Raw genomic sequence first — 23,323 nt, 5'->3', positions numbered from 1 at the left:
GTTCATTGAGTGAGGTTGCGGGTGCACTGTTAGTCCCTCATGCTGAGTGAGTAGATTGTACGGGCACGGGAGTTTGATGGGATCGCACATCGCCAGTTTGCACAGATGTGGATACCATGGTTGTCTTGCCCACAACTAGGATAATTGTCATTGGTTCCTTGTGGATCTCGTTCACCACCTTCCTCATGAGAGGTGTTGGGGGGAAAAGTGCAAGCAGATTTCCCTCACCAGTTCATCCATAGGGCGTTTCCCTTGGAGCCTGGCTGGGGGAACCTGGACGCAAAGTCTGTGCATTGACTGTTTTCGCTTTCTAGTGAATAAGTCTATTGTGGGGAAACCCCATAGAGAGAAGAGGTGTTCTACGACTTTGTGCAGACGCCACTCATGTTCTTCTGGTAGGGGATCTCTGCTCAATGAATCTGCTAGAGAGTCGAGTTCCCCGGGAACATGCTGTGACGATAGGAACATTTTCTGTTTGAGTGCCCATTTTCAAATTTGCTGCGCAAGCCTACACATATTTGGAGAATGTGTGCCCCCGTTTGTTGATATAAAACATCGCTGTAGTGCTGTCTGTCAGGACTTGAGCGGATTGGTTGTTTAAATGGGATTTTAATGCCGGAAGGGCTTTCAATACTGCCAGAAGCTTTAGCAGATTGATTTGATTTTGTGTGGTGAAGGTAGTGAGCCTCCCACCCCGAAAGAGAGGCATCCGCCGTGACAATCGCCTGTACCTCTGGATCGTAGAAGGGTTTCCCCTTCAGCAGATTTTCCCTTGTCCACCAGTGAAGATTTTGTACAAGTGTTGGCGAAACGACCACTAGATTGTCCCACTGACCACTTGCCTGAGACATTGTTTCGCCAACCACTCCTGCATGGGTCGCAGGCGCTCGCGAGGAACCAGGTAAATGCAAGATGCCATCATGCCTAGAAAACGGATAGCTTTGCGCACCCCTTATCTGGTGGCCGGCCTGATAATGCGGTATTTGCAGTAACAAGTTTTGGACTCTTTCCTCTGACAGAAAGATCAACCCCTTGCGTGTTTAAGCTAGCTCCTAGGAACTGTTTGGAAGTGCTTGGCAATAGGCTTGATTTTTTCTCATTTATGGAGAAGCCCAACTGAAAGAGGAGGTTGAGTGTTCTTTGAATGTTTTGTTTGCAAGTACCTTTGTGAATACCCTTGGAGCAGAAGCTATTCCGAAGGGCAGCACCTTGAATTGGTAGTGCTGGTTCGCTATTGAAACGCAAGAATCTTCTGTGCGCTGGGAACATTAAAATATGAAAATAGGCATCTTTCATATCCAGTGCTGCCATGTAATCCCCTTTTTTAGTAGAGGGATTACCTCTTGTAGCGTAGTCATGCAGAACATTTGTGGCTTGACATACTTGTTTGCAGGGCGCAAATCTAATGCTGGGCGCATTGTTCGATCTTTCTTTGGCACAAGGAAGTAAGTTGAATAAATACCCCTGTTTACCTAGTTGGCCGGTACGACTTTGATGGCGTCCTTTTTTAGCAGAGTGGCTATCTCCTCGAGGAGGATATGCTGGTGTTCTCTTGAGTGGATCTTCTGTCGTGGCGGGTGGTCATTGGAGGAGCTCTATACAGTATCCGCCTGCTACTGTGGACAGCACCCATCTGTCTAAGGCGATTCCATCCCATGCGTGGGTGAAGCTGGAAATGCGCCCTCCTACTGGAGAGGCATGGGAGGGCAGCTGAAGCGGAATGTCACTGCTTCTGAGGTGGGGAAACACCTCAAGAGGGGTTGCCCCTTCCACGACCACAACCTCTGCGCTGTCCTCTAGGATAGCCCTGGGAGGACGGACTCTGATTATTACCCCAGGAGGAGCTTTGGTCTTTACTGTAATTGGACCCCCGTTGAGAACCTTGGCCTCGAAAACGGCGAAAATTGCCATTATCCCATTGGCCCGGGTTGCTTGTTGGTGAGTTGGCCCAACGATTTGAGAGTGTCATACTCGTCTTTGGCTGTTTTAAGGGCATCCTCCACAGCCTTGCTGAAGAGCACATTACATTAGGTTCAGTATGCATGTTAATGTGGCCTGCATTTCTGGTCTGAAACCTGATTGCCGCAGCCACGCATGACGTTTGATAACAGTACCCTGAGCAATGATTCTTCCGGCATTGTCCGCTGCGTCAAGGTGGGTCTTAAGTAAACAGCTTGACACTGCCCTCCCTTCTGCGGCCACCTGTGCTAGCTGGGATTTCAGTGGTTCTGGGGCAGACGATAGTAGAGATGACACTTCCTCCCAGTTGTGGCAGTTATAACTGCCCAATAGGGTAGCATTGTTCGCAATTTTGGTTTGGTAAGCCGCGGAGGAGGCGACTTTCCTATCCATGGTGTAAATCATTTTGCTTTCCTTGTCGGGTGGAGCCTCAGGAGGAAGCAAGGGGGGTTGCCGCTCTTTTCCTAGTTGTAGATTACAACTAATGAGTCTGGCTTCAACTGCCCTCTAATATACAGCGGGTCTGAAGGTGCGGATTTAAAAAGCTTTTCTACATGTGGGTTTACAGCCCGTGTGAGGTTAGGGGCTTCTAATGACAGTTGTATCCTGCACTGTGTTGACTTGAGTAGAGGAATAAACTTCGCCATTGTTTTCTTGTCCCAAAGGATCTGTTCCACAAAGTCTTTATCCTCCTGTACCGCCTGGGTGTCAATTTGAAAGTGCTCTGCCGCCTCAGCTAGCACCTCATTAAGAAGGGGTTGGTTGTCAATAGGAGAATCAACTATAAGAGGATCCTGATCAATAGTTGAGTCGATCGGGTACATATTGGCCTCTGGGTCAGCCTCTTGGTCTTCATCGTCCCCACAATGAGCGTCTGCTGCATCCTCGTCGTACTGAGGGTCAGCTGCCTCTACAATTGAGAGGTCCTAGTTTTTGGAGTCCGGGTCATAGAGCTCCATGACTGTGCTATACACTGTAGTTTCAGCATGAGACCTTTTCGAAGGGGGTTTGAGAAGGCTGAACAGAAACTTGAGACCCAGAGAGTGCTGTGGTGGGGGGGGGGGGGCAGGTAGTGGATTGGAAACTCTGGAAGTATGCAAGGTCTTTCTCGTAGAAATTGGCCATAAAGGACATTTTCCTCATTACCCTATCTATGTCTTGTGAAGACCATTCTGCTGAACTTGGAATTACCAAGGGTTGGGAAGGAAGTCCTAAATCTTCATCTGTGGGAGGAATAACCCCCGATTTTTTAGGCCTAGTCTCTACAGGTTTGTCCTTATTAGGGATGGGCCTAGTTTCTTTAGGCTTCTCTTTCTGAGAAGTTTTTTCCCTATGAGGGGTCTTTGAAGACTTTTTTTATGTTCTGTTTTCCCCCCCCAATGGCGTCCAGAGCCATGTGTATCTGACTGTTTGGGGCCTACTACCTTATTTGACACCGAGCGGCGACTTTTGGGAGTGGGAAGGGCCGAAGCCTCGTTTGCGGACGACCGGACTTCAGAGAGTTTTGTGTGCAACACCCTCACCGTCTTTCGACGGTTGGGTCCTGTCGTGCAGCGATCTCGAACGAGAACGTCCAGAGGACAGGGACTCAACGGACCTTTCCCTGCGTGCTGTGCACTGTCTAACACTTGACCCATCTGTGGAGTCTCGACTAGGGGATATGTGTTTAGTGGTGTGTGATTTTGACGCGCTTCCACGGTCGTGTGTAGCTCCCACAACATAGCCGCCGGCCTGTCCTTCGGGGTCAGTGGCATGCGCTTGGGTAGCTGGAGCTACCCCATCGCCCTCATCGTCCGAAACAGATGTGTTGCTGCCATCACTGAAAGCGCCTTCTTTAGTTCAATCCTACATTTTAAACTTTTACAACATCATTTTAAAAATAGAATAGAACAATAAAGGTTAATTACTATTCATTTGTTTCAATCGCATTTCAATTAGTAAATAATCAATTTACCTTTATTCAGATTCTAACCAATGTCCAGGGTTAATTTTATACAGTGAGTTTCACAGACCATAACACAAACGATGTACTACTCATTTCATTAATACCGTTGTTGGGGTAATTGATTTTTCTTACTAAGTGCTACCCACTTCTATGAGAAAAGGTTTGTTTTTCTTTAATAGTTCATCAACTTTCCATAAGATACATGCGAACGATAGTATCAAGCGCATGCCCCCCCCGTACATGCATCTCTCCCAAAAGGAAGATCTCGAGATAACAGTGCCTTGGGGTGCATATATCCCATTTAAGTTCTTTCTGTCGTTTTCAAAGAAAGTGCAATCAACCACAAGATGTTTCAAGTTCTATTCCACATTCACAAAATCGACAACTTAAATTCCCATTGACCATAATAGTCAAATGCCAACGATGGATTTGTTCTAATGTGTGGAACTGGTTCAATTTGAACCACGTATATATGTTTCGTACTTTACTGGAGGGGCATTGAGATAGATAAATTGATCTCAGCTCTCTTCTCCTTGGTCGTTGTGCATATTCGTAATAGGTTTTGTAATTTTTATTGCAATCTAAAGTTGCGGACCAATCACGATCATATAAGTTGCGCTTGATCTTTGGCAAGCCTAGAGTAAGATCTTCAATAGAAGAATCAATGTTACCTAAAATAGTTTTCTTTTGTGTTTCGAATCTTACCAGAGATTTGAGGCTTCCCTTACTAAGTAGCACAATTAAATCGAGGAAAAGAGCGTTGTGATAGGAAGACCTAATGTTTGCATATCTGGATAGCTTTCGCCATGCCCATCTGGCTGCTAGAGATAAGCCCATTTTGTGTCTTACAATGGAGTTTGGAACCGTTGGGGACAAACCCAAGGTACGTTTCCATAAGTTACCTTGTATGCTGTTAAGGGTCTCATCCATGTTCAATAGACACATGTCCAATCCAAATAATAGAATTGGTTCGACTTTTGGTAAATAAAAGTAAATGAGTGGTAACATTGAGAATTTACAGTACTTTCCAAATATCACCATCATTGATGCCAGTGAACGCACTTTATTTTTCAGGGATAATTCCCAATTCTTTTTTGACTGTTGGTCTGTTAATAACCAAGATAACGAATTGTCCTTGCACATTCTATTTTAATTCCAGCCAGTTGCCAAGCATAAGATTACATTTTTTTGTAATTTCGAAAATTTACAATTTGCGATTTGGCTGAGTTTGGAAGAAGGTTATGCATTAAAGCGTATTTGCAGAATCGATTCAGCTTCTATTGTAAGCCACTAGGGGTTCAATCAAACAACACAATGTCGTCTGCAAAGCATAGCCATGAGATTTTCAATTCGCCAAGTTTTATGGGGTACATGCCGATCTCGTTCCATAATTTGTCCATGTCACAAAGATATAAATTAAACAATGTGGCCGCCAGATTACAGCCTTGTTTCACCCCTGTTTCTCTATAAATGGGAGAAGTAACTACTCCTGATTTGGTTATTCTAATCTTGAAGGTTGTTTGATTATGTAGCAGGGCAATCAGATGCACCACCCGTTTTGTAAAGCCTAGATCCATTAATTTCATCCACAAGACTTCCCTTAGGACTGTATCAAAGGCACTGGTGAGGTCAAGTGCTGCCATGTAGATTGGACCAGTATTCAGTATTTTGGATTGCGCAAGAACATGTGATAAGATGAAAGCATTTAGAGAAGTCCCCATGTATTTGCGAAATCCGGTTTGAAACTTTGAATAGATGTTATTCTCATCTATGAAGGATTGCAGATGCTGCAGTAATATAATGGCAAATACTTTTGCCGAAGCATCCATGAGTGTTATAGGTCTGTAATTAGACGGAAGCCTGGAATTCCCTTTCTTATAAATGGGAATAATAATGGCGTTTTACCATGACCTGGGGATTTGATTCGTAGTTAGGATGTGTGAAAATTTGTTAAAAAGAATAGCTGCCCAAAAATAGGGATCATCTTTTAAGATACATGAGGGCAAGCCATCCGGCCCGCATGCATTAGATGGTTTTAAAGACTTTATTGCAGCAACGATATCCTCCATTGAAAAGAACATAGGTTCATTACATTTGTACTGTAATATCCCAGAGTTTACATGCTGGAATTAAGTGGGTAATTTAAACTGGTCTTTTATGTATTCCTGCCAAGTGAACGCAGAACTGGAAGTACCCAAATCATGTAAAGCCACCCTTTCTTTGCTATTCAGTATAGACCAAATATTTCGAGTGTTTTTAGTTATGAGCAGATTCATAATCCTTTGGTTTGTCTGTAGTTTTGACTTAACTTTTATCGCTTTTATCATATGACTGTATTTTGATCTACTCCTTTTCTTACACTCGCTACAAGCGGCACTGGTTTGATGCAGCCCAAGTATAGCTCTTAACTTTCGGTTTATTTCACGTTTAAGTTTAACGATTTCAATATTGAATCCTTGTGGGTCACCGTGGACATTCAATTTGGAACGTTGAGTCAGGGTTTCAATGTGTTTTTTTATTATTTGGGTATTCCAATCTTCTCTCATGTTTGCTTTAAAGTGCATAAAATGCAAGTTAAAAACCCTCCGTGCATCTCTATGTACCAAGTAAGTCAACAACCTACATGTTTTGGGACGCCAACCAACCGAAGTCTGAGCACGATCTAGAGTTACCAAACCTAGTGAGGCTTCTTTATTCAAGACTACCAGCTCACACCTTATATTCATACTAATCAGAGTGTGATCGCTAAGTGTACCCTCAATAATGTGTACCTTTGTCAACCATACCAGTTAGGGAAGTGGATACAAAAAAGTAGTCTATGTAGGACGCAGATGGTCCCTTTAGCCAGGTACCTCTATGCGTACCTAATTCATAGTCTATCGCTTGAATGTTCCATTCTTTAAAGTAGCTGGTCCAACGCTTCCCTTTACCAACTGCAGAAGCACTTTGCCACGCTTGTCTATTTTTAGGTTTAGCCAGTGATGCGATACACACTGCATTAAAATCACCCCCCGATGACTATCGAATAATTAGGATTTCTGATTATGGCCTCTTCAAGAATTTCATCCAACATATCAAATGCGGCATTCAACGCATTTCAACTTTTTCACTAACTATCTCCCCACCACATTTAAAGTCATGGTGATGGGCAATTAGGTAGCAAAACACATCATCCAATGTTAAGGAGTTTTCCTTGATTGCACCCATTAATTGAGCTGAATCTAATGCCACTTTGGGAGGTATCTCCTCCTTTGGTCCCTCAGCAACTGCTTTAGCATATGTACGTATATCAAGTGTCTCAACGGCAACTATTTCAGTCGTTTGTGTGTATTGATTCCTTCCCCTCTGATCCGTACAAGTGAGGGCTTTTAATAAGCATGCGTCCACTAGGCCCTGTCTTTCTGTTTGTCCAGTTGCCTGTGCCAGCAGATGGCCTTCTAGTTTAGATATATTATTAGACAGAACCATCATCCCTTCTTTTAGGGAGTTCACATCCATATGTGTTAATTCGTGACCCTTATCGAGTAGATACAATAATGAAGTTATTACAGGGAAATTCGTGAATTCTTCATCATCTTTTCTATCTTGGGAACTTGTGTCAGCATTTGTATCAAGAGTGTGTGCTGACCCTTTCCTCTAAGCAAACCTCTTCTTGAAATGATTTGTTCATACAATGGTTGGGTAAAGACATCCCCCCCCTTCTTCTGGTCCCCTATTTACAATTATAGGAGAACTACACAAAGATCTCACCGGTCTTTCCCGGTGCTGTTTGTCACGGCCTCCAAGTGGATTAGGGGAGTGTACATCATGTATGTTGTGTAGACAAATTCTTTCTACTTCAGATGGTAGAAATACTACCAGAGATTGGGGGTTTAGAGCAATACGACATTGTTTTTCCCATTCATTAACTAATGCAGGTGCCACAAAGGAAACATTCGAGATGTAGTTAGGTAACTCAGTGCGAGTATCAGTATCATTCAATGTTGTGTGAATGCACTCAGCATCATATGTAGCGGTAGCTAGTTTTGCTTCATGTGTGTCTTTGCTGACATTCATTACACCTCTGAGACCATTCTGCATATGAAGCGGCATTTACTCATTCATGGCATCATTTGGTTCAATTGCTAGCGATTGCATGCTATACGGAACATTATTTACATCCATAGTACGTTCATTATATACTGAGACCCGTAGTGCTAATGTGGTTGTGTCCTCACAGGACTCGTGTAATTGGACTGGAACAGTTACGTTTAGTCCTATTTGTGTATTACCATCCACTAAGCTTTTCCCACTGCATAAGCTGCCCACAATTTTTTAGCCTTATTTACCAAGCAGTGTGTCTAGTTAGTAGACCACACTGTCTTTTCCTAAAATAAGTAGTTTGACACGATTTAATCACAGTATGTGTTCAGAAAACACCTAATGGTATTTGCATATGATCATCTGCACGGGGAAAAACAAATTTGACTTGGTCAAATAAAAATATCAACTGAACAACCTAAATGCGGAGTGAATCATTAGCGTAAATACATACAATTAGCAAAAGAGACAGATTAATCCGAAATGATTTTGGAAGTCGTACCTCCTCCTGCTCCCTGCCGACCCGCCGAACAGCCCAGCACACTTAGATACACTTCGGTGTGCGTACGTTTTAAGGAGATCGAATCCAATCAGAAAGTGCAATGGGCGGGGCTTTCGGCGGGATCGGGGGCAGGACAACAAGGGAGAAACAAGGAACAGCAATCAGAAAAGTTAAGGACGATGTTTGCTGTGCACGGCACCGAGAGTTCACTGTAAAAAGCACAAAGTGGTTGTTTGTTAAAGTCCCCTTGAGTCCAATAGCAAGTGAGTCAATAATCCAGGAATAGTCCAGCCAAGTGAGCATGCTACGGCTCACAAAAACTTCCTCTTGCCGATGGCAGACAGCTCAGAGGAGTGTTCAGACAGCGTGACCAGCCAAACAGCCCAGCACACTTGGATACACTTGCAAGCGCCTTCTACCTCCATGGCCTCGAGTTGCCTGGTGTAGTGGGCCCAGCGTTTCATGGCGCAGTCCTTTAAAGTCTTGCGCTTGAAGAGCCTACACGCTCGACAAGACGTTTCGACGTGGTCTCTTGGGAGACACAAGTTACAGACTATAAATAAATAAAATAAATAAATTAAATGTTTGTCGACCCACAGGAATTATGATTGCACTTGTGGCAAAATTTAAATGGGGTCTTGTCCATAACTACAAACTGTGGCAGATGGGCGAAAGTAATGTAGGAAAAGGGGCATACACATCCTAAAATGACCTCCCCCCCTCTCTGCCTAACGTCTGGGCCGAGGCCCGGGGCGGCCTTCCAAGGCCGAACAGTCCGTTGCGGTAGTCTTTCAATGAGCAGTCTCTGTCTTCACCGGCGTGATGTTTCGATGGTCGGTGAAGTAAAGGATAGAAAGAATGAACTATCGATAATTGAAATGAGTCAATGGCTTTACGCCAAAAGAGGAACTCTACTATACGCGTCCATCTAGAATGGCGGAAAAAAAACAATCTGAGGCACCTCGATGCATGAGGGATCATGGGTACAGTGGACATCACACTAGGGATAGTATTACTGGCAGGCCATGTCGACGTCCCTTTTCGAGTTTCGAAAACAACTGTAATACTCTGCAGCTTCCACTAGATGTCAGCCTATGCACAGCATGTGATCTAAGCAGATTCCACAAGCCTCAGAAATATAATTAGTTTTAATCACAGATGATTCCCGGTCCGACGACGGGGAATGTTCAAGCATGCAAATCTATGAAAGATCCAATGCTGGAGAAATTATTTACTGTAATGTTCTTTCTATGGATACTTCGCCCGCAGATTCGTCATCTGATAGATATTCCCTCCAGATTTGCTGCTTTGGAAAATTTTCAACAGGGGGCATAGTGGACTTTGACCTGGCTGTCGACCATCGATCTGTCTTGCTAGTCGTCTGTTCCGGATGTGACGTCAGGCGTTGTATAAAAACCACATCACTAAGCCCCAACCTCAGTTCCCCCCTCCCCGAGCCCCACACGCTGCATAGTAAAACAGAGAACAAACGGGCTAATGAGCCCTTAAAAAAGTAGTAACTATAGACCTCCAAAGGAGGAACAATTGGACAAACACTACAAGTAGTGTTAAAAAAAAATCTTTCTTTTTAAATCTGTGTCAGGAAGACAGAAAACGGATACAGGGGACCATCACCAAGTCAATGTGAAAGAAGATGCGTGTCAACCACCGCCTTTCTGAGCGGGGATGGGCGGGGCGATGAGGAAACTGCGGCAGAAGACTCCATAGAAAGAACATTACGATAAGTAATTTCTCCTTCAATGGATTGCATTTCTCCTGCAGATTCCTCATCTGATAAACTCCCAAAGCAGTAAATAAAGGAGGCGGGCAGAAAGTTATACCAAGAGATTTTGCAGCACTGCCCTGCCAAAACGTGCATCAGCTGTACGAGCCACATCCAGGCTATAGAGCCTAGCAAAGGTATTAAAGGATGACCATGTTGCAGCACGACAAATCTCCCGGACAAGTACTCCCCCTCTGCAATGCTGTTGAAGCTGAGATTCCCCTTGACGAATGGGCCCTGATGCCTGCTGGTAATTCCTTACCAGCTGACTCGTAGCATTCATCTAGGCAGAAAATTATCCATCGGGATAAAGTCTGCTTGGTTATGGGCAGGCCCTTACATGCTAAGGAAAATGCCACAAAGAGCTGGTCACCTCTCCTGAAATCAGCTGCCCTTGCAGCATAATAACTCAACACCCTCGTCAGGGTCTAGGCAATGTAACCATTCCTCCTGCTTAGAAGGGTCCGGAGGAGGGTAGAAGACCGGAAAGCTGATGGATTGCGACAGGTGAAATTCTGAGATAACCTTGGGGAGGAAGCCAGGCAGTGAAAATGTATCCCAGAAAAAACACAGGAAGAGTGGCTTACAGCATAAGGCCTGCAGTTCACTCACCCACCTTGCGGATGGAACAGCCACCGAAAAGGCAGTTTCTAAAGAAAGAAGTGTTAATGGACAAGTATGCATAGGATTAAAGGGAGCAGTCATCAGAAATGTCAGAACCAGGTTAAGGTCCCAATCCAGGACAACAAAGGGAGTTTGGCGGAAACTTATTTACAAGGCCTTTAAGGAATTGTACGATTACCGGGATCGTAAAAAATTTGTCTTGATCCGGGGATCTTTTAAACACAGACAAGGCCGCCAAATATCATTTGACTGTGATGACATGAAGGCCTGCTGAGGCAAGTGACAGAAGGAACTCCAACACTGTAGTGGTGGGGCAAGAGATGGGGTCAATCACACGCCTCAAATCTTCTCCATCTGCACGCATACAAAGATCTTGCAGATGGTCTGCATGCAGCCAGCAACACCTCAAGTATTCCCTCAGAGGTCCTAGTCATCATATCTCATCCTCTCAAGAGCCACGCATGTAGGTTGAAGGATTCCAGGGTCCATTGGACTATCCGACCTTGCGACTGGGTTAGGAGATCCGACACAGAGGCAGCCAGTGAGATGGAAAGATGGAAAGATCCAAAAGGTCGTTCCACGTTCTCCTCGCCCAGTCCGGCCGAACAAGATCATGGTCGCTCGAAACCTCTTCAACCTCCGAAGAACCCATGGAATGACGGGAATCGGAGGGAACGCGTAAAGGAGAGGGAAGGTCCAATACACCAGAAACGCATCCTCAAGTGCACCGTTCGTTGGGAATTCCCTCGAGCAAAACTGTTTGCATTTCCTGTTGGACTACGTCGCAAACAGATCCACTGCTGGGGTACCCCAGAGAGCGAAGACCTCCTCTAGGACTTCCTGGCACACTTCCTACTCGTGCGAGACTCTGCTGTGCCTGTTCAGAGCATCCGCCAAGTTGTTCTCTGTGCCCGCCAGATGAACTACCGAGACAGAGATCCTGTTCTCGAGCAACCATAACCAAAGCATCATCGCCTCCGTGTAGAGGGGGGTGGAAGGGAGTGCACACCACTGTGCTTGTTGAGATGCATTGCCACTGCGTTGTCCATCAGAACGAGGACATGTTTCTCAAGCAGAGACAGGGCGAATGCTTTCAGGGCAAGCATGGTAGCTCGCAACTCCAGCCTGTTGATGTGCCACTTGGCTTCCGTCGATGACCAGAGGCCGCTCACCTGGAAATCCTTGCAGTGAGTGCCCCAACCCTTCAGAGACGCATCCGTGACCACTCGGGTCTGAGGCTAAGGAGGGCAGAAGGGTTCCCCCGCTAAGAGAATGTTGCAGTCTGCCCACCAGGACAGATCGTTGACCACTGATGCGGACACCCTGAGGAGATCCGAGAGAGAGCAGAGGTACAGAGACCACTGGTCCCTCAGGAGCCATTGTAGGGATCTCATGTGCAACCTGGCCTCTCGCACTAGAAAACTGCATGAGGCCTAGGAGGCGGAGGAAGGAAGCCGCTGGTAGAGTGGCATGGTTCAAGAACAAGTCGACCATTTGTGTCAAGCTGACTACTCTCTCCTTGGGAGGGAAGGCTTTCCTGACCCGGGTGTCTAGGACTGCTCCGATGAACTGGAGCCTCTGGACTGGCGTCATGTGGGACTTCTTTAAATTTAGGGAGAAGCCCAGCTTGTGCAGCAGCAAGCCGGTGTCCTCTAAATGGGACACAACCTGCACTGCAGACTTCCCTCGGATCAGCCAGTCGTCCAGATCTGGAAATACTGGACCACAGATCTCCTGAGGTGAGCCGCAACTACCGCCATGAGCTTGGTGAAGACCCTTGGGGCGGAGGCCGGACCAGAGGGAAGCTCATATGTGGCTCCTCGAGTGGGACTGTTTCTTCATGCGCCTATGTTCTTTCTCGGGGGTGGGAGGGTGAGGGGGTTGCCCCTCAGTTTCTGCCTCCAAAGACCAAACCGTCGACCGCGCCAGTGATTTTGAAGGCGGTCGACCCAGGGCGATTGTCGCAGCTCCATCGTGTAAGGATTTGGGTTGCATTTTGGAGCACGACAGACTCCCGTCAGTTCCGTGACCCATGCCGAGGCACCAGAGACACAACTCATGTGGGTCAGTGATGGACATCTTGTGCCACAATCCGAATACCGTTTGAAACCAGATACCCGAACAACCGACATTTTGCGTAGAGGATTTGAAGAAAAAGGTACCCGTTTTCTGATGAAAACGTGGAGTGAGTCGAAGCTCTGTGTGTTCCCAAGCAGCGTGTTAGCGTGCGGAAAAAAGGAACTGACGTTGGGGCGTAGTTGCGGTTACAGGTCTTTATATCGAAGTAATTTATAACGAATACCCATACATTGAATCTTTCATCGTGAAAACCTTTATAGTGAATGCATTTTCTCCTTTTTTTGGGTGGGGGGCGGCGGTTGTTGGGGTGAGCCGCGACTACTGACATGGGCTTGGTGAAGACCCTCGGCACAGAGGTCAACCCAAGGGGGAGCACCTTGAACTGATAGTGTTTGTCCATTATGAGGAATCTCAGGAACTTCCTGTGCTTCTGATGCATCAGCACATGAAAGTAAGCATCCTGAAGGTCTATGCACATTAGCCAGTCCTGTAAATCGAAAGCGTGGAGAATTTCTCTCAACGCTAGTTGTCTTGAATTTGTCCTTTATTAGGAATTTGTTCAAAACCCTGAGGTCCAAGATGAGACAGAGACCTCTCCCCTTCTTGGGTACCTGGAAACAACAGGAATACCAGTCCAACCCTCTCTGCTCGGGCGGTACCTCTTCCACGGCACCCTTCAATGCCAGGGCTCTCGGTTCTTCCTGGAGCTCCTGCTCTGGTTGGCAAGGAGTTGTTGGCGGCCTGTGCAAGAAAGGCAGACAGTAACCCCACCGCACGAGCTGCAGAGCCCAGGCGCTGGAAGTAATTTCCTGCTATTGGACCCAATACCCAGTCAACTGTCCTCCAACCGGGTAATCGTGGGAGGAGAAATCAAATTGGCTTTGAGGGCAGAGCCGCCCCAGCCGCTACTGTTGTCTGCTGGCCTCTGGGGGCCTCATTGCCCCTTCCAGAGCGCAAGAAACGCCTCTGCCCCTGGCTGGCTTGCAGGAGCTGAGCATTCCTGCCGAAAGGAATGTAGGGCTTATAGCCTCTGCTCCTTGAAGAGAAACTAAAAGGCAGGTTTGGCTGGCTGTTGCACAGCTAGGCCAAGAGACTTTGCAGTGAGCTTGGACTTTGAACTTCTCCAGAGTCCTTGGCCTTTGGACCAAAGACATTCTCCCCATCAAAAGCGTTTGAAAAGAGTATTCTGGACATTGGGAAAGAACCCTGAATAGTGCAGGTAGGCCTGCCTCCTGGGAACCATAGCTAAAGCTGATTAATCGTCCAACACAGTCTGCCATGTCCCGACCCGTCTGCAAAGACTTTCTGGACACCTCTTTTCTGTATTCCACCAATTGCTAGAAGCCTTCCTGCATCTCCCCCTCAGGGATGTACTGGGCTGCTTGATCAACCACCTTCCATAAGCCGAAGGAGTACTTGGCAAAGCCAGTGGAGATGTTGGTTGACTTGAAGGCCATGCTCCCGGAGGAAAATATTTTCTGCGCTAGGGCATCTACTTTGCTGCCCTCCCTATCGTTTGGCAAATTAGATATAGAAGTGGTAGGCCTGGTGGACACTGACTGCCTGTATGACCAATCCTTCCGGAATTGGATGAGAGGAGAGAAATGAGGGGTCCCCTCTTGCCGGCCTATATCTTTTGGTAATGTTTGAGTTGGCCGGAAGAATGGTGCAGGGACTATGCCATAAGGTAGGATTGGGATTGGCGATGAGATGCCTTGAAAGCCATAGCTTTCATAGCATAGGACCCTCATTGAGGATGTCCATAAGGTCATAATCTAGGACAGGCTGAGCTGGAGTGCTTAACCCCAGGGTATCCACTACCCTATCAACTAGAGCCCTGTGTTTTCCATTGGTATGGGCCTGTTGCATTTCGATGTTTGGAGATGTGCCCAGCCTGCTGGCGTCATTCAGACCCTGAGTCAAAATAGTTGGTACCACCAGTTCCGAAGTAAATGGGGTCGATATTGCCTCGATTATCTTCATCTGCACCGAAGATGTCTGCCATAGAGATGAAAAAGACAGATCAAGATTTCGGCGCTCTAGACCGCTCAACTTCGATGGCCTGGCAGTCGATGTCGAATGTCTGGTGATTGACACCTACAAGTTTTGGGTACCGATTATAATCCGCCTCAGTGACACACGGGAAGGTGTTGGCGTCGAGTGCCATACAGTTTTGCTCGTCTCTGAGCCGGTGGGCTCTGTCGTTGCTGATGATGTAGAAATTGGTTTAGCTTTGGGGCCGGAATCATCAGGCGCCATTGGAGCTACCAGGGCCTGCTGTATTGGGGGCTCGCCCACACCCACAACCGCCTTTTTGAACATCTCTAGCATTTGTTACTTTAAGTTCTCCCACTCTGCTCTGGACGTCGGCCCTGGCGACAGCTTACAGCGTTCGGAATAAGAGACTGATTTGCCCCAGTGTCAGTGGCGTCACTTCTTCTTGTGAGAGGAAGATGAGTGGCTCCGTGAATGGGAACACTTCTTGGCCTTTCGTCAATGCCCATCTTCGAGGACTGAACGGTGGACCGCTCTGCTGACTTAGATGGCGGTCGGCCTACAGCGAGCTTCGCAGCACGATGAGCAACTTTCAGTGTTGTGACAAGTGCCGATGCACTACATGCATATATAACACAGGAAAGTCACTGACAATTTTGAGCCACAGTCTGTGCAGCGCTTGAAACCCGAGATCCGGGCATGGACATTTTCACTTGCATGACTGAAAAGAGTCAACAAACGTTAAGTGAAAAATTCATATGATCGAACGATCGCAATGTTCCTTACGAGTAGCATGCTGAGCACATAGAAAAAAGGAACTGTGGTGCGGGAGCGTAGTGACGCAGTATATGTACGATGCTCAAGGTCACGTCCGGAGCCGACAAGCGAGCATAGAGTCAAGACGTATCGGCGATCGACAGCCGAGTCGAGGTCCACTAACACCCCGGTCAAAGTTCTTCAGAGGAGCTGAAGCTGGAAGGGGATATTTATCCGATGAGGAATCTGCGGTTAGAAAGGCAATCCATTGAAAAGCACTTTAACATCACACTTCCAACACAGGCGCCTGCCCCACGGGTCACAACCAGATTATAGTGCTTTGCAAATGTGTGGAGAAAAGACCAAGTCTCGGTCTGGCAAATCTTCCTCAATGGCACCCGCCCATTTCCATTGCAGAGGACGTCGCCACACATTTAGTACAGTGCGCTCTACTGCCCGAAGGCACTTCTTTCCACGATTTTTCATAGCATTCAACAAAACAAATAAGTATCCAGCAGGATATTGTTTGTTTAGTCACAGCAAGCCACATTGTAGACTGAGAAAAAGCAGTCAATAACGGATCATCCTGTCTGAAAACTGCCACCCTAGTCACATAGAAACTCAAAGCCTTCTTGGAATTGAGACTCCTCCTCTATGGAGGGATGCAAAGGTGGATAAAACACAGTCAACTCAATGATTTGTGAAATGTGGAATTTTGAGACCACTGTAGGAAAAGATTTTGAATGGACCTTCATGCAGACTTTCTCTGTAGAATTTCAAGAATGGCGGTTTACAAGAAAGCACCTACAGATAGTGCACACGCCTTATCAATGTAATGGCCATCAATAAGGCTGTTTTCAGAGTAAGTAGTCTAAAGGATGTAGAATGCAAGAGCTCAAAGGATGCTACCATCAAGAATGTATGAACCAAATTCAGGGCCCAGACAGGAAACACAAAGGGCATTGAAGGAAACCCATTTAAAAGGCCCTTCAAGAACTGAGCCATCACTGGGATCAAAAACAAAGTGCTTTGATCCAGTGACCTCTAAAAGGTCTGGCAAAAAACACTTGAACATGACCATCTGTACGTGCAAGTAATTAAAGTTACTCACCGTAGTGACTAGAGTACTCATAGTCCATAGACACCTTTCCTCCATCCTTGTGGTCGTCCCCCAACCTGGGGACGGTACCAGAACCTTTGGCAGCGAAATATTGAGCTTCCCCTTTAAAGTTAGTATGGCAAGCAGGGGTGTGGTTTCTGGCATGGGAATGCCCACAGAGGCCCTACCCTCCGGCACCCGATGATTCAATTTCACCTGGCCTAGTAAAATCGTTGTCTCCGTCTTACCTCTGTTCCCCCTCCCTTGCCACGTCACGCCTTGAAACACTTATGTATAGGAGCGTTATAAATGCCATATTATGTCATATATCAGATGCAGTCATGAGATGGCGTAACAGCGCTTTCCCAAGGACTCAAAGACTTTGTCCTCCTTGGAGAGGCAATTGGAAGTGGCTTGTGTGGAGGAAGATGATGGTTTAGAATACAAGGCTGCAGCCACCATAGAGGAATGGGTCTGCGGATAGGAGGCGAGGAGGATTGGCTCCCCGTTGTCAGCCTAAAACGGATGTCCAACTTCTTGTTCATCTGAGAGTTGGCCCTGGGTTTCTCCCAGACATTTCGGCCCACCTGCAGGACATCCTTCTGGAGGGATATGCCAGACCGGATCGTGGGGCGTTTACCCAAGAACTCTGCGCTAGCACACCAGACTCCTGGGGGGCTTCCTGAGGAAGAGGGACCCCCAAGAACTCCCCCAGGCCCTGAAGGCGGTCATGAATGGCTTTAACGGATGCCGAGGGTTCGTCCCCAGGGTCTCGTCATCAGCCTCCCTTTTCTTTAAAGAAAAAGGGAAATCCGGGCGCTGGGACACAGGTGTCGGCAGTGACCCCGCCCCCACAAACCCCCCAGGTCCAGAGCCACAGACCGGACTAACAGGTGTTAAGGGGTAGGCGTTGGTGGTACAGGAGATGGGGGTGGTCAGCACGACCGGTAGGGTCTGAATCGGTGGATGGACTGGAACAGGGAGCGCAGGAGGCAAAGCCCATTCGATGGGTTAAAGCACTGGCAGGCCCCGAGCTGGATCCAAGATTACCGCTTGCCAGGCAGGCTCCGCCAGGTGCCGCTCTGCCATTTTGAAGCCTTGCGCATTGCCCTGGACAAGAGGGCACGAAGGCCCTGTCCCAAGAGGGGACTCAGACGAGAGGGGATACAGCTTGGGTCTTGCACCCAAAGTTGAGGAGTCGACCTCGGAGATCCCTCTAGTAGGCGCTGTGCCCTCAGCTGGACGGCCAGTAGTCATAACGCCCAGATTCACTGCCTCGGAGCAAGCTCCAGTAGGCTGGGAGTCCTCGGCACCTGTGCTGGTAGCCGTGCTGGACCTAGACGAGGACAGAAACTTGGAGGTGGCACTCAACGATCCCTTACCTACTGGGGTAGAAGAAGAGGACAAACTTGATCACCCTTCCGAGGACAGCCTGGAAGGGCCCCTGAGCCACTCTACTTGGGTGCTGGTAGCCTGGAAGGCATCAGGTCTCTCCCTGGACTGCCCGGAAGATCCCCCGGGCCTCTCAGCTTGGAAGCCGGTAGTCTTAGAGGCCTCGGGCCTGCCAGAAGCTGAATCCGAGGAACCTCGATCTGTGAGAACCCCAGGACGGAGTCACCACTCTGCAGAGCTGTGCTGAACAGAGGGCCTACCTCATCTTGGAGAGGTCCTGGAGACAAAATCCTTAAGGTGGGGCGGAAGAGAAGTGTGGACGATCTCCCTCCATCGTGACAAACAATTCTTCAATGCCCTGTGACCGAGCACGCTGCAGGCAGAACTTGAGTCTCAGCGGTGGTCGGGCCCCTAACACTCAAGCCATAGTGCATGGGAGTCTGAGGCCAGGAACGAACAGTCGCATGAGGCACATTTCGTGAATCCTCCTGCGGCCAACAAGCGCCGGGGGGAAGCGAGGCACCCAAGGGAAGTGAAATAAGAATTGAAAAAACAAACGGGAAGCAAGTGGAAAGCTAAAAAAAAGTCTCTGTTCTGGCTTGCAGGTCCGACACCGTCCATGCGGAAAAAGGGACTGAGGTAAGGCACTGGAGGACAGGTCCTCAGCGAGGCGTTGCCACGCCCGAGTTTGCGCCCCACGCGCTATACTAAATTTAAAGGGGAAGCTACATTTTTCTCTGCCAAAGGTTCCGGTACCGTCCCCATGTTGAGGGACGCCCTCACGGATGGAGGAAAGGGGATGGGATATACGAGTATCCTTGAGTGATTCCCTCAAGACGAAGCTATGTGGCACACCGAGCAGGGAACCTACAGAAAGAGCCATAACTCCACCAATAAGGTTAGTTTCCCGATTGTTGCATTTGGCAGTTATTAGGCATGTCAGTGTAACACACATTTTACTAAAGGAAACATGGTATTCTTCCCATGCAGTGTCAATCAACAGCCATATTTTCCTGATGAAGGCGAGCAACCAAGAGCAATCGCTGAAAAATCTTACCGCAATATTGGGATAGTCATGTTCACTGAAGACAAGCACATTTATTGAAGACTAACTTATATTTAGTGGAAATTGACATTTGACTTTCCATTTTGAAAAGCAATGTGAGACTAAATAGCTCAGCTGACTTCCAGCACAGATTTTAAGTTGCATTAATTGGAAATTGCCATTTGTTTGGTTTGTTTTGAGAATCCTTGAAAGTCTATACCTAAATCAGGTTTCATAATTCTGAAAGTAATTACATGATTGATTTCTTTACCGCATTTGCGCACCCCATTCTTAATTTTTCCCCCAACTTGTATTTGGTGCACAAGTTCAACACTTTTCAAAACCATTATTAGCATCAGAATAAGTCACCTTGGGACTAGAGGGTGTCTCTTTCCTTACCTATCCTTTTCTCTACGAGCACAGTGATTTTAACCTTTTGCTTTTGTGTTTTTCATATTACTTTTGATTGAATAAACTGTGTGAACCTGAATAATTTCTTCTTCATTTCTTCAAGAATGATCATTTAATGACATTAACTCATCCAATGACTAATCTTAAGGGTATGCAGTGGTAATAACGAGAAAAAAAAATAACGACACCCATTTAAAACGACACCTGAATAATGACAAAAAGTTGGTGGGGGTGGGGTAAGGGAATAAAAAGGGGTGGGGGTGGTTTGGGGAGGGTAAAAAGACTGTAGAAACGAGGGTTTGGACGGATCCCCCCACCCCCAAATAATTCTTTTTTTAAAAATGTATGTCGTTATTTAGAGTGAACAAGCATAAATGACAGTTTTTGATTAACATAGAAGTGGTTTTGGATTTTGAAGCGAGAGTCCCGAACGCCAACGTCGCCAAGCGTTCCCTTGGTGTCTTCAGATTCATATGCTGACAGGATCTGCACTCATCAAAATGTTTCACCCCAAGGCACCACACACATTTTGTGTGGGTCTGTGATGGACATTTTCGAACTGCAGTCCTTGCAGCGTCTAAAGACAGACTGCTTAGGGACCGATATGTTGGCATTGAAGGAAAATATTCTCACAAAAACGATTGACGGTGTTAAGAACAGTGTTCTGAGCATGCAGAAAACAAGCCTGAAGTTTGGGGGCAACGTGACGAGGTTTATGAGTTGCTGACGTTTACTTCTGGAGTCGAGTAGTGCTGTGTGTCGGGTATGCAGTGGGAGACGCGGCCGAGCCAACATTTTCTGAGCAGCTGACGCTGGATGGGATATCTATCGAGATGAGAAATCTGCGGGAGAATGCAATACATCAAATTCCTTTTTGCTGCTTCCCTCCCATAGACTTCTATGGGACACCTTATCCTTTTGCTTTATTTTGACTCCTGACCTGGCTTTTCGAGGTAAAGCCTTCTGCTTGACTTCCTTTGCTTGAAGCTCATTCTTATAGAGAAATTCATCTGTTCACAAGACTATCAGTGTTGAGAGACTATGGGCCTCATTACATGTGTGCCGGTCTGGAAACAACAGTGCCAGTATGACTACCGGCACCGTTGTTTTCCAGGTCGGCACACTACAGGTTTGCCTGCCGGAGCCACTGTGCCCGACAGGGCTTACCCTGCCGGGCACAGCAGCCACGATAGGCAAGCAATCACAGAAGCACCAGCACTGTTAATAACGCTGCAGTTGCTTCTGCGGTCCCCATTCTCATAGAGTCCAATAGGACTCTATAGGAATGGGGACTTACAAATTACCAGCGCCTCTTTCTTCGTCTCCTCCGGTACCAAGTTGAAGAGAGAGGAGGCAGTCGCGATTCTAGCATAAAAGCAACCAACCTCATCCGGTGGCGAGGCCCTGCAGCTCTTCGGCACCCAGCGGCTCCCTGTCTGCCGGGACAATCATCAGATTCACTGGTATGGGTTGCAGAAGAGCCTGTATTCGTACAGGTGTCCGTGTGTGCGGGCTTCTTCACCACAGGGGTCAAAGGCCAATGCATCGGTGTATGCTGGCGTCTCGGGCCGGATGGGTCCTTTGACTTACACTTCGGTCTGGAAAGGCTCCTGGTCAGAGGCCTTGGGTCGGGACAGGCACAGGAGTAGCAGGTAGTCTCTGTTTTATCTCGGATACCAAAATGTGCAGGGTTGCAAGGATGTCCAACCAGCATTGGCTACAGGCTGAAGTGCCTCCTTCCGCTAGATGGCGATCCAGTCTCACCCCGCGGGGACCCATCTAAAGACACAGTAGCACGGCCCCCTTCGTGGTCGGAGTAATAATACTCGGCCAAGTTGAGGTTGTCGGAGCTCGTGTAGATGTGCAGTGGCTCTGTCGGAGGATCCCTTGGCTTCATCAGGGACACCCCACTGCTGGGGAGAGGCTCTGCGGCCCCTCGGATGTGAACCAACGAAGGGGGAACCCCAACTTTCACGGGGGCACCAGCAGTTAGTGGGTGCCGCTGGCCAAAGCCGTACACCTGTGAGGCAAGGCCACATGCAGGGTAGATGTCGTCGTGACTTCAGAGACCACTGTTGTTGGACAGTGCCCTCGCTGATGGCATTTTGATCGCTGACGGGGTCATGGTCGCCGAAGTGAACCTCCTGGATGACAAAGTCATCGTCTTGGTCGCAGACGCTGTCATCAACAGGGGGCAAGAGGAGCCACCCAAGGACTTCTCCTTTGTAGCCTTGCCCGAGGATGGCAATCAGAACTTCGATCGGGTCAAGGACTTCCTTTTGGAAGGTGAACCCCTAACTTGCAGGCTGGATGTAGATGGCGACCGTGAGAGCGTCCTTACCGAACTAAGACCTGCAGCTGCGACGAACCCAATGGGATCTGTCACGTAGTGCTTAGCTTTCTCTTGGACCCCCCTGTACAGGGGTGTCCTCAAAGGACCTCTACCTCGTTCCAGAGAGAGTTGACTCATGGGATCTGCCAGTCCTGGATGAGGCATGACCGTGCGCTGAGGCTGCGTCAGAGGCCTTCCGAAACTTGAGCCATGCTGCTAATCTGCTTGAACGGTCCTTCCTTGTCTTCTTCAAAAAACCATAACAAATCTCGCATCCCTCCTGATCGTGTTCAGGATGTAGGCAGTACAAGCACTTGTGGTGTCGATCTTCCACAGACGTTTTTTGGTCCACATTTCGCGCATATCCTGAGGAGACTCCTCTTCTCCTTGGACACGATTGAAGGCGCATAGTAGGCTCAAGCCTGGGCTTTCCGAAAACTGCAGAGTGAATATCTGCCATGTAAGATGATCTTCACAAACAACGGGTCCCTGCTGCTGGTGGTCGAAAGATGGAACAAAGCTGGTCCAAAAATATTAAGCTTTATCGAAAAAACTCAGTAGATATAAAAAATGCAAGATGAGGACTCCTAACACTGAAACATGTGGTAAAAATCTGAAGATGGCCTCCAGGAATGGAGCCTTGGGAGACGACTGTCATTGGATGTAGGCAGTGTAACCCCAAAGGACAGCGATTGGTTTAGAGGAGAAATGCAGTTTCCAGGCTAAAGCAAAACTACTTTTCTTTTACCGAGGATTCCCAGCCTGACGACAGGGAATATTCATGAGCATGTGAATGCATGGAGAACCACAATTACGGTGGAATTTGCTATAAGAAATCACAGAATGAATTCATGAATACCCTTTTGTCAATATAACTCTTCCATCATTCATTCTGTGTCTTTTGTTTCACTGTGCACCATCTTCCTTGGCGCAAAATTGCAAATGTGTAATGCAATAATAGCAGGTAAAAACAACTGCAGTGTAAACGGGTAAATGCTTCCCTAATTATGTGCCCCTCTTCTGCCATCCCCATCATGGTTTTAGTCTGGTCTCAATCAGCGTCCATAAAGCAGACTATTCAAAGTTTGACATGCTCCTCTTATAGTAAAATGATCTTTGAAAGCTGCTCCTTTCAATTAGGTCTTCTCGTTATCAAATATCTAGAAACAAATATTTAAAAAACATCTGAAAAGTACATTGAGAAAAATATCACAATTATCTTTTTTTCTTAAAACCTAAAGCAGTTTGGGCTGAAGCAAACTACAGCCAATTTATATTTGTATCGAACATACAGCTATAGAGGATACCTTAGAGCAATGAC

General features: G+C 47.2%; 1 protein-coding gene across 1 annotated transcript in view; it reads right to left on the bottom strand.

Annotated features, from left to right (window-relative positions):
- LOC138569235 (BOS complex subunit NOMO1-like) overlaps window positions 1–23,323 on the bottom strand; it is a 1,101,991-nt gene that overhangs the window by 196,600 nt on the left and 882,068 nt on the right. The gene's annotated exons all lie outside the window — the stretch shown is intronic.

The sequence above is a fragment of the Ambystoma mexicanum genome, chromosome 2q (assembly GCF_040938575.1).
Source record: "Ambystoma mexicanum isolate Mex_15411 chromosome 2q, UKY_AmexF1_1, whole genome shotgun sequence".
NCBI classification, from domain to species: domain Eukaryota; kingdom Metazoa; phylum Chordata; class Amphibia; order Caudata; family Ambystomatidae; genus Ambystoma; species Ambystoma mexicanum.
This window is presented reverse-complemented; position numbering and strand designations above follow the sequence as displayed.